Source organism: Xenia sp. Carnegie-2017, unplaced genomic scaffold (assembly GCF_021976095.1).
Source record: "Xenia sp. Carnegie-2017 unplaced genomic scaffold, XeniaSp_v1 HiC_scaffold_3, whole genome shotgun sequence".
Taxonomy (NCBI): domain Eukaryota; kingdom Metazoa; phylum Cnidaria; class Anthozoa; order Malacalcyonacea; family Xeniidae; genus Xenia; species Xenia sp. Carnegie-2017.
In genome coordinates, this window is record NW_025813493.1 from 7292447 (window position 1) to 7301923 (window position 9477).

The following is a 9477-nucleotide window of genomic DNA, read 5'->3' on the forward strand; positions in this document are numbered from 1 at the left end:
TCAATGTAAGAGAGAATGAAAAAGATAGAAAAAGATTTATTACAAATCGACGCAACTTAATGTAGTTTTAGTACGTTCATCAAAAACATTACGGCGAAACAAACTTTGCACTTTGTTTTATTTCACTATTGTCTTAGCCTGTGTTTAGGCATATACCATCTAATTCAATATAGGCAAGATAACACTTCCAGGAAGTTAGGTAGCTAGCTATGTGTGTAACACACCGTCGTTGACGCTAGGTTGTTACTACTCAGCGACATGTTTGCCAGGTTACCAATGGTAGTCGTTATAACACATAGAACTAAAATACATGGAGCGCTACCTAAAGCTAATAATTGAAGCGAAAAGCCCAAATCTTACACCAGATACGCGAGATTTTACAACAGACACGCGTGCTTAGTGTTTTGAGACTCTCGCACGGAGTAATAATTGAATTCATTCACAAGCGTGTCTAGGGGTAAAATCTCGCGTTTCTGGGATAAAATCACGGCTTCAAAAAATTATCAGGATTTTGTATCACAAGTAGCGTTCCATGTATTTTAATTAAATGTTATAACACCATTTGCAATCATGTCGCTATGTCGTTATGTTTTTGAGGTGTAAGGACCTAACGTCGAAGATTAAAAAGGTTTGATCAAATTATAAGTGTTCTTTCTTAAAAAAAGGGTAAAAAAAGTCGTTAAACTCTTTACTAAGGTTTTTATTTCGATATCATATTCTAGACATTTCTGATTCCTACAATGCATCAATTTATTGGTAAATCAATCTACAGGATTAACAAGTCCCAACGGAAAAACTAAATGTCAAGATTTACAATAGATTGATTTTAAGATTTCTATTAATTACAAAGCTAGTCGAGGTTTGCTTCTCCTTTGGAAACACATCATAAACTGATTTTATTAATTTTATTTTAATGCAATCGCGGTCATCTCTGGTTGGTGGACAGTACAAGCGGCATGGTAGGTAGCAATCGCCAGCATTGTCTTGCGGAATCCACGCAATAACTCTATGTAACTTCAAAAGAAAATCTTACGGCTTGATTTGTCAATTGTCAAAGATAATATAATTCAGTAAATCATTTGATTTGTCAATAATATTTATTCTTAGCAGAAATGAAACTTTATCATTTTACTTTTTTTTATAGATTATGATAATATCTACATTTACTTTATATGATAATATGGTTGATTACAATTTGTTTACACGTAGTTTTGTGTTACAGATACATTTCAACAATGGATAAAAATGTCAAACACACAGCATTTTCTACATAAGCTTTCAAATTTTCCACGACACTTTTTACGATAAGCATTTTTGATTAGAATTAGGTTTTTAGTGTATTTCTTTGACATGATTCCCCATCACTAGGATCTTTCCTCATAGCCTATAAAATTTCATGAAATTTAACTCTTAGAAAAGCGCTTTTCTGCTTTCAGTCTATATCAAGGAATATAGGAAAACCCTATTCATGATCTGAACGGAAAAAAATTTCGCAAATTTTGGCCAGTTTTAAATTTTGTCCGTAAATACTACTTGTGTTTGCCAAGTCTTACCAAAATCAAATCAAAACAGTTTCATTCATTGTCATAATCATAGTATTGTTCCTTGGTAGCAATAGAAAGATGAAGCACGTCATTTTTTGCAACGAAAAGTAAAAGAACAATAAATACACTTTAAAAATTAATCTTTCTTCCTGAAGTGTTTATGAAGGAAAACTTCATAAACACTTCAGTAGCAAGTCCCATCAAGCTGCTCTGGCTGATTTTGCTCGTTTCTCAATAACATCTGGCCATATTGATGTAATGATGAATGCGAAAATGAAGGAAATATTGATGCAAGAGAAAGCAGATGAAGAAAAGAACAAAGAAATTATGTTGATTCTTCTTGATGTGGCTTGCACTCAGGCTTGCACTCAGGAATAGACGTATTGGCAGATACACTCGTCATCATCGATCAAGAAAGTCACCCAAACGAATTGGTGAGCATTCCGAAATAACAACAGAAAAACCTTTAAAGATTTGTACCGAAAGAAATCTACTTGGTTCTAGACTCACTTATTACCGAGTATACCGATAACATTAAAGTTTGCATCGATCAGATAAAACTTCTTGGAGAGAGCTTACAGATGCCGCTAGAAAGGCCAATGGCTGAAACAGTTAATGGAATGTGTAGTCTTTCCACCGGCGGTATAAGATGTTGATGCAGAAATACTGCTGTCTGAGTTGGAAATTTTCAATAATATTGTGTCGTCACAACTTAAATCAGAACCCAAATCCCTTCAAGACGTTGCGTTATTTGCTTTCAATCACAAAAACGTCTTTCCAACGGTGTGCAAGGCGTATCAACTATTGCTGACCGCTCCAGTGTCCGTTGCAAAAGATGAAAGGTGTTTCAGCAAGTATATGATTGTCAAAAACTGCTTGAGATGCACAAAGAAAGATACGCGATTAAATGACTTAATCGTTCTTGCATGTGAAAAAGATCTTACGGACAATGTTGACTTAAATGTTATTTTAAATAATTAGGCAAATGCAAGGTTGCGAAAAATGCCATTAAAGATTTAATAATACGCTAAAGTGCGTTCTGTCACAAGAATACAATATGCATTACAAAAATATGTAGCGAAAATCTGTTCAATCATCACAATATTTTATTGTTGAATAAGTACTAATCTATATGATCTGCAGGGCATCTTGTGTCCTTGCAGGGCAATTTCATCCCCCCCCCCCCCCCCCCCCACATTAAAAGGTGCTAGTTTAACCCTTGTGCATAAGCCAGTGCAAACACGAAAAAATCATTTATTTCTTTTATGAAGAAACAATAAAGTGAAACTGACAAATTAAAAACCGACGTTTTAACTTTACCCCTAAAATGCATTTATGATCGATTTGCAATTTTATTAATTTGACGGGTTGAACTCAGATCTGTTTTGCAGAGACTAATGAAAACACAGCTATTGACCAATCAGAACAGCGTTTCATTCTCTTTACTTATATATTGAATTCTAATTAAGAGAATACCAATTTTATGTTGGTGCCACATAAAATGTTCACTTTAAACAAACTTAAGTCAATTGAGTTTGTTAATTCGAGATGCTGGATTAATTTGCAAACGAAAATGCATCGACTAACAAATTTATGTGAAATTAAAGCGTATCATCCATACCAAACAAGCTCGACGGCTTACCCACAATAAATCCTTTAAAAAAAGTTTTTACAAAAAGTGGAAAAATCATATTTGATCCAAGCTTGTCGTGATTGATGTGAATATCTTGATATGCATAGCGGCGGTATTCGGAGATGTTACATCTTGCCTTAGAATTTTGATAAAATTGTTTAATGAAGCCTTATTCATTGTTCCATCAAGCAATGTTCATTTTCAAATTTATGGATTTCCTAGTAAATCAACTCGGAAAAACCAACAAAACAAGACTAAATACCAAAACGTTGGCTACGCTTAGGTACAAAACTAGAACATTGATTGGGGTTGAATATTCATATATGTAAGAATATACATGGTTTGTGACCTAACGTGCTTAGCAGTAGAGCTTGACCGACAAAGAAGTTATGTAAATAGGGGGTGAATCTGTGTTGAAATATTTTCCAAATATGTACATACAAACCTGAACATTGTACACCAGCATCTTCCTTATGTCTACAATTATGTGATCCCCATTCTCTATGTGAACAACTCGAAATATCATTTTCATTTCCTACACAACGAACTTCGTCTAACCATATTCTTCCACTTCCATGTGGAACATTACCTTCTAGTAAAGCCTTGGCAGCATGGTCATAACCGAGTTGTCGACAAACAACTTTAGCATCGTTTATATCCCAGCCATCATCACAAATTGTTCCCCATTCTCCATTGTAAAATACTTCCACACGACCTCTACCAATAGAACTTTCTGGTCCCCGTAGTCTAACAGAGTTGATAACTGATATAAAAAGACAATAAAGAGATATTGCAAAACACAGAAGTCTCAACTCCGAAATATTCTAAGTTACATTTATACATATAAAGTATCATAATATGTTAGATGCCATTGTAAAAACTTCTTAGGCGAAATTAATGAATTAAATTAGTAACAAAAAATTGATAAAAAAACTTACATGAGTACAATATCAAAACGTTTTGGACAAATAGACACTATTTGACTTTCATGAGTCTAAATAATTTTTTATTTAGATCATTCCTCATTTTTTTGTAATATAAATATCTTATTAACCTTTTAACTTGCGAATGTTCCCCATTGGTTTTCCATTTAATCATTTGATTTTATTGCCATATGGCAACACTGCCCCATAACTTGTTGAAACAAGCAAAAAATAAACAGTAAATTGTTCACATAGTCTCTTCGTTTACAACGTGGGAATCTTTATCGTATTTTTTAAATAACCGTCTTTTTACTTATTCAGAAATACGTTTCGGGTGGTCTCTAGGCATAGCTTATGCTAAGCCTGAACGGTTTGTAAAAGACGAATTTAAAAATGAATTCTTCAGATAGACAGCACGCCATTACAAGTCATAAAGTTACACGGTAGTCTAAATTTGGAGATGCTCCTTTTTAATATGCAAAGAAATTTTAATGGAGCTTCATAAGCTACAGCCTGCAGCTTTAAAAAGACAAAATTAATGTAAAAATCGTAACCAAACTGATAATATAAGGATTATCACATTCCTCCACGGAAAATTTGGTCAATGGACTGCCCTTTTTCTCTAGGATTATTGAAGCTTTCTATGGGCAATCATAAAATTGGTTATGTTTAATTATGTACTCGTGGAACGAGTTGTGTTTATTTGGTTAATTTACGTCCGAAGCTGTGTTTATACTTAAGGCATTTGTCAATATTTGTTTCAGTATTTGAAAATCATATTAAATGTTTCGATTAATCATTGAGAATCCTTCAAATAATTCAGTTTATTATCTTTGTAAAAAAATGTAAATAATGTAGAAACAAACCTGAACATTGTATACCAGCATCTTCACCATGTGCACAATTATGTGATCCCCATCCACTATGTGAACAACTCGAAATATTATTTTCATTTCCTACACAACGAACTTCGTCTAACCATATTCTTCCACTGCCGTAAGGAACATAACCTCCTTGGAAAGCCCTGACAGCATAGTCATAACCGAGTTGTCGACAAACAACTTTAGCATCGTTTATATCCCAGCCATCATCACAAATTGTTCCCCATTCTCCATTGTAAAATACATCCACACGACCTCTACCAATAGAACTTTCTGGTCCTCGAAGTCTAACAGAGTGGATAACTGATAAGAAAAGAAAATAAAGAGATATTGCAAAACATAGAAGTCTCAACTCCGAATTATTCTAATTACATGTATACATATAAAGTATCCTGTTATGTTCGATGTCATTGTAAAATATTCTTTTGCAAAATTAATGATTTTGAATTAGTAACAAAATATTGATAAAAAAGCTTAACATAAATACCATATAAAGACGTTTTGGACTGTTAAACACACTATTTGACTTTTATAAATCGAAAAAACTTTTATTTAGATCAGTCCTCATTTCTTTTTGTAATATAAATAACTTCTTAACCCTTTAACTTGCAAACTTTCCCCATTGGTGTTCCATTCAATCATTTGATTTTATTGCCATATGGCAACACTACCCCATAACTTGTTGAAACAAGCAAAAAATAAACAGTAAATTGGTCACATAGTCTCTTCGTTTACAACGTGGGAATCTTTATCGTATTTTTAAAATAACCGTCTTTTTAATTATTCAGAAATAAGTTTCTGGTGCTCTCTAGGCATAGCTTATGCTAAGCCTTAACGGTTTGTAAAAAACGAATTTAAAAATGAATTCTTCAGATAGACAGCACGCCATTACAAGACATAAAGTTACACGGTAGTCTAAATTTGGAGATGCTCCTTTTTAATATGCAAAAAAATTTTAATGGAGCTTCATAAGCTACAGCCTGCAGCTTTAAAAAGACAAAATTAATGTAAAAATCGTAACCAAACTGATAATATAAGGATTATCACATTCCTCCACGGAAAATTTGGTCAATGGGCTGCCATTTTTCTCTAGGATTATCGAATCTTTCTATGGCAATCATAAAATTGGTTATGTTTAATTATGTACTCGTGGAACGAGTTGTGTTTATTTGGTTAATTTACGTCCGAAGCTGTGTTTATACTTAAGGCATTTGTCAATATATGTGTCAGTATTATAAAATCATACTAAATGTTCAAATTATTCTTTGGGGATCACCCAAATAATTCAGTTTATCATCTTTGTACAAAAGGTAAATAATGTACATACAAACCTGAACATTGTACACCAGCATCTTCCTTATGTCTACAATTATGTGATCCCCATTCTCTATGTGAACAACTCGAAATATCACTTTCATTTCCTACACAACGAACTTCGTCTAACCATATTCTTCCACTTCCATGTGGAACATTACCTCCTAGTAAAGCCCTGACAGCATAGTCATAACCGAGTTGTCGACAAACAACTTTAGCATCGTTTATATCCCAGCCATCATCACAAATTGTTCCCCATTCTCCATTGTAAAATACTTCCACACGACCTCTACCAATAGAACTTTCTGGTCCCCGAAGTCTAACAGAGTTCATAACTGATAAAAAAAGAAAATAAAGAGATATTGCAAAACATAGAAGTCTCAACCCCGAAATATTCAAGTTTATTCTAATGACCGAAAGTTTTACTTCCTATTACTTATTTATAACCTTGACCCCCAGAAGAAGCTCAACATCAGCTGTGACGTCATGTGCAAAGGGTCTAATGAAGCTTTTCATAAATTTTTTACTGATTTCCTGCTTGATGGTATTGATAATGATGAGCTTGTATGTGTGGCTGTGAGCCTTATTTTTGTGGTTACATGTAAAATGTAGATGCAGCAAATTCCATGCACAGAAGCAACAGCACAGAGAACAGCTAAGGATTCTCAACAAAAACAAAGTTTAAAACTGCACAGAGATGCTCTTTATTCATGATCCTTGATAAAAAATCTTTATAAAGACAATAATAAATCCATACCTTGGCACGAGTTACATTCTCCTGAGTATCCTTCCATACACGTGCAGTTCAATGTTCCATTAATTTTACGATAGTATGTGTTGGGTCCACACAAAGGAAATTGAAAAGTGCTTGTCGCTATATCGATCAATAAAATTAAAGATAAAATCAACCAGGGATTTTAAACAGAACATATTCTTCCTCAAAGAGCACAATTTGTCACTCAGTATCAATTATGACGTACCCAGCAAGCAAGTTTGTTATGCAATGTTTGTATTTTTGGTGTTCGCGCATTTCGTAAAAACAAAACTATTAAATAAATGTTGAAAATTTACAGAGTATGAACAAATTTGCTGGCTGTTTGGGACACTATAATGGATATACTAAAGAAGTTAGATAATTGAAAAATGTTCAGAAAATTATCACTTCATCAGTAGTTCTTACAAAATGTGTCAAAGCTCATGTATTTTGGCATGGCTTTGCCTTGTTTATTTAAAGTAAAATGAATAAAAAATTAATCTCGAAAACCATAAGAGTACTTCGTAATCGCCTCAATTTGAACAGCATGCACAAAGAAAATGAAAAGTTTCAAATCTAGTTTATTCCAAAGATGTAAAAGTTTAATCTCTGTTTTGCAATATACTGAAATTTTAAGAAATTTGATAAATATTAAGCTCACTGCACAACATGCTCAATTTGGACGTTTTTGTCTTACAATCTATTTTCATGATTTTTTTTTTTTATTTAAGACAAATTTAAGCCCAGGTGATTGTTTAAATAATGTAAGAAACAATAAAGACTTAAATTTAACACCCAAGAAGTTTGATAAGAATAGACAAACGGCAAAAATGTCCAAATTAGACACTTTGCACTTTGAACATAATGTTCATCAAATTTTCTATAATTTTGGAAGGAAGAACAACCGTTTACTAAGGCAATGTAACTTTTAACTTTTTAACGTCTTTCTATTTTATGAACATTAGCGAGGGAGTTTTTTCAAGTCTAAGATTATTATGTCAAATAGGTAAATATTTAACTACCGTTTGAGTCAGGAGTGATACTGTATTTAGCTACAGCCAAATCGAGATAAGCGTTGTTTACAGGAAGAAAAAATTTACGTCTCGTACGTTGATCTGTTGTGTTATGGACACTAACGACACTTCGTCCAACACTAGTCATGATATAAATAAAATCCCCAAATACTGCCATGGGACCTCGTGAAGTTCCAAAATCATTTACATTTTGGGAGAAGTAAACATAAGAAAAAATATTTCCGTTTGAATCTCGCCAATAAATCTTCTCTTTAGCCATGTCAAGCGTTAAATCATGTGCTATTGACTGAAGTGAAACTGAAAAAATATCATGTTTATTTGCAGCCATGCTCCATAACCATAAGAAAACTTCTGTACTTTCCGCCAAGAATAGATACCTTAATAAAAATATTTGTTTTGTACACTAGTTTTCTCTATACGTACTGAAATACATAAACAATAAACAGGCTAATATATGCATAAAAGGAAAGATAGATTTTTTTAATTTAGACAAAGATGTTGTCAAAGTATTCAGAACTACCTTCATATATAGACGGTTTAATGGAACATATTCATAAAATTTGATAATATAGCAACATAAAGCTATTGTAACTAACAGAAAAAGATCGCCTTTATCATTTGAAATCTCCCTTTTAAAAACCGAACTAAAATATATGAAGTAATCAAACATTGCATGTGGTTCAGAATATAATAATAAATGTAATATGTTATTTTTATTCACATAACTTCTATAATGATTGGTATTGTTTGCGATTATTGTTTGAATGAGTAATGCTGTAGTATACAAAAGAGCACAGTATAGCAACAAACAATGCTCCCAATTTGTTGAAATCTTTAGTGTAGGGCATATCTTATTAAGCATATAATTACCATGGAGGCGTCAAGCAAATTGCTTTTTCTGACAAAGAAAAGCCCTCTTAGGTGGCTAGCCGAAGCCATTAATGGAATTAAATGTATAACACTAAGTTGCACAGTGAAGTTGTACTACTTTTTTGTAGGTTGTGGAAAGCCAAGGTTCTGTGAGTATTTGACTAAAGTTTTATGTTCAAAGTAATTATTTAATATTTTATTTTAGTTTCTACCGCTCTGTTTTATTTCATTTAATGACTTCATCATATATAAACATTGATCCCTCCGTTGTTACCTTTTTTCTTAAAGCTCTTTGGTTGCTCAACATAAATATCGCTGTCGATTTTTAAAATTTCAGGATCTGCATGTTATTTTCTACTGCATGTGTGCTGAATAATCACACGAAGCGTGTTCATTATTGCAGTTGGTTTGAAATGCCTTATAGTCACACAATAAAATTTTGCTGGCCAAATATCTCCGAAAGACGTTGATTTTAATAAAAATCGGTCGAACTATATGACGTTTGTTTCTTTATAGCCAACAAA

The 9477-nt window shown here is 32.9% G+C and overlaps 1 long non-coding RNA gene across 1 annotated transcript; it reads right to left on the bottom strand.

Annotated features, from left to right (window-relative positions):
• Window positions 1-1078: 1078 nt before the first annotated feature.
• LOC124454112 lies at window positions 1079-3873 on the bottom strand. Its single transcript, XR_006951347.1, has 2 exons — window positions 3623-3873; window positions 1079-1384 (listed from the first exon to the last, which is right to left on the bottom strand). It is a non-coding gene; the product is annotated as an uncharacterized LOC124454112 (long non-coding RNA).
• Window positions 3874-9477: the final 5604 nt, after the last annotated feature.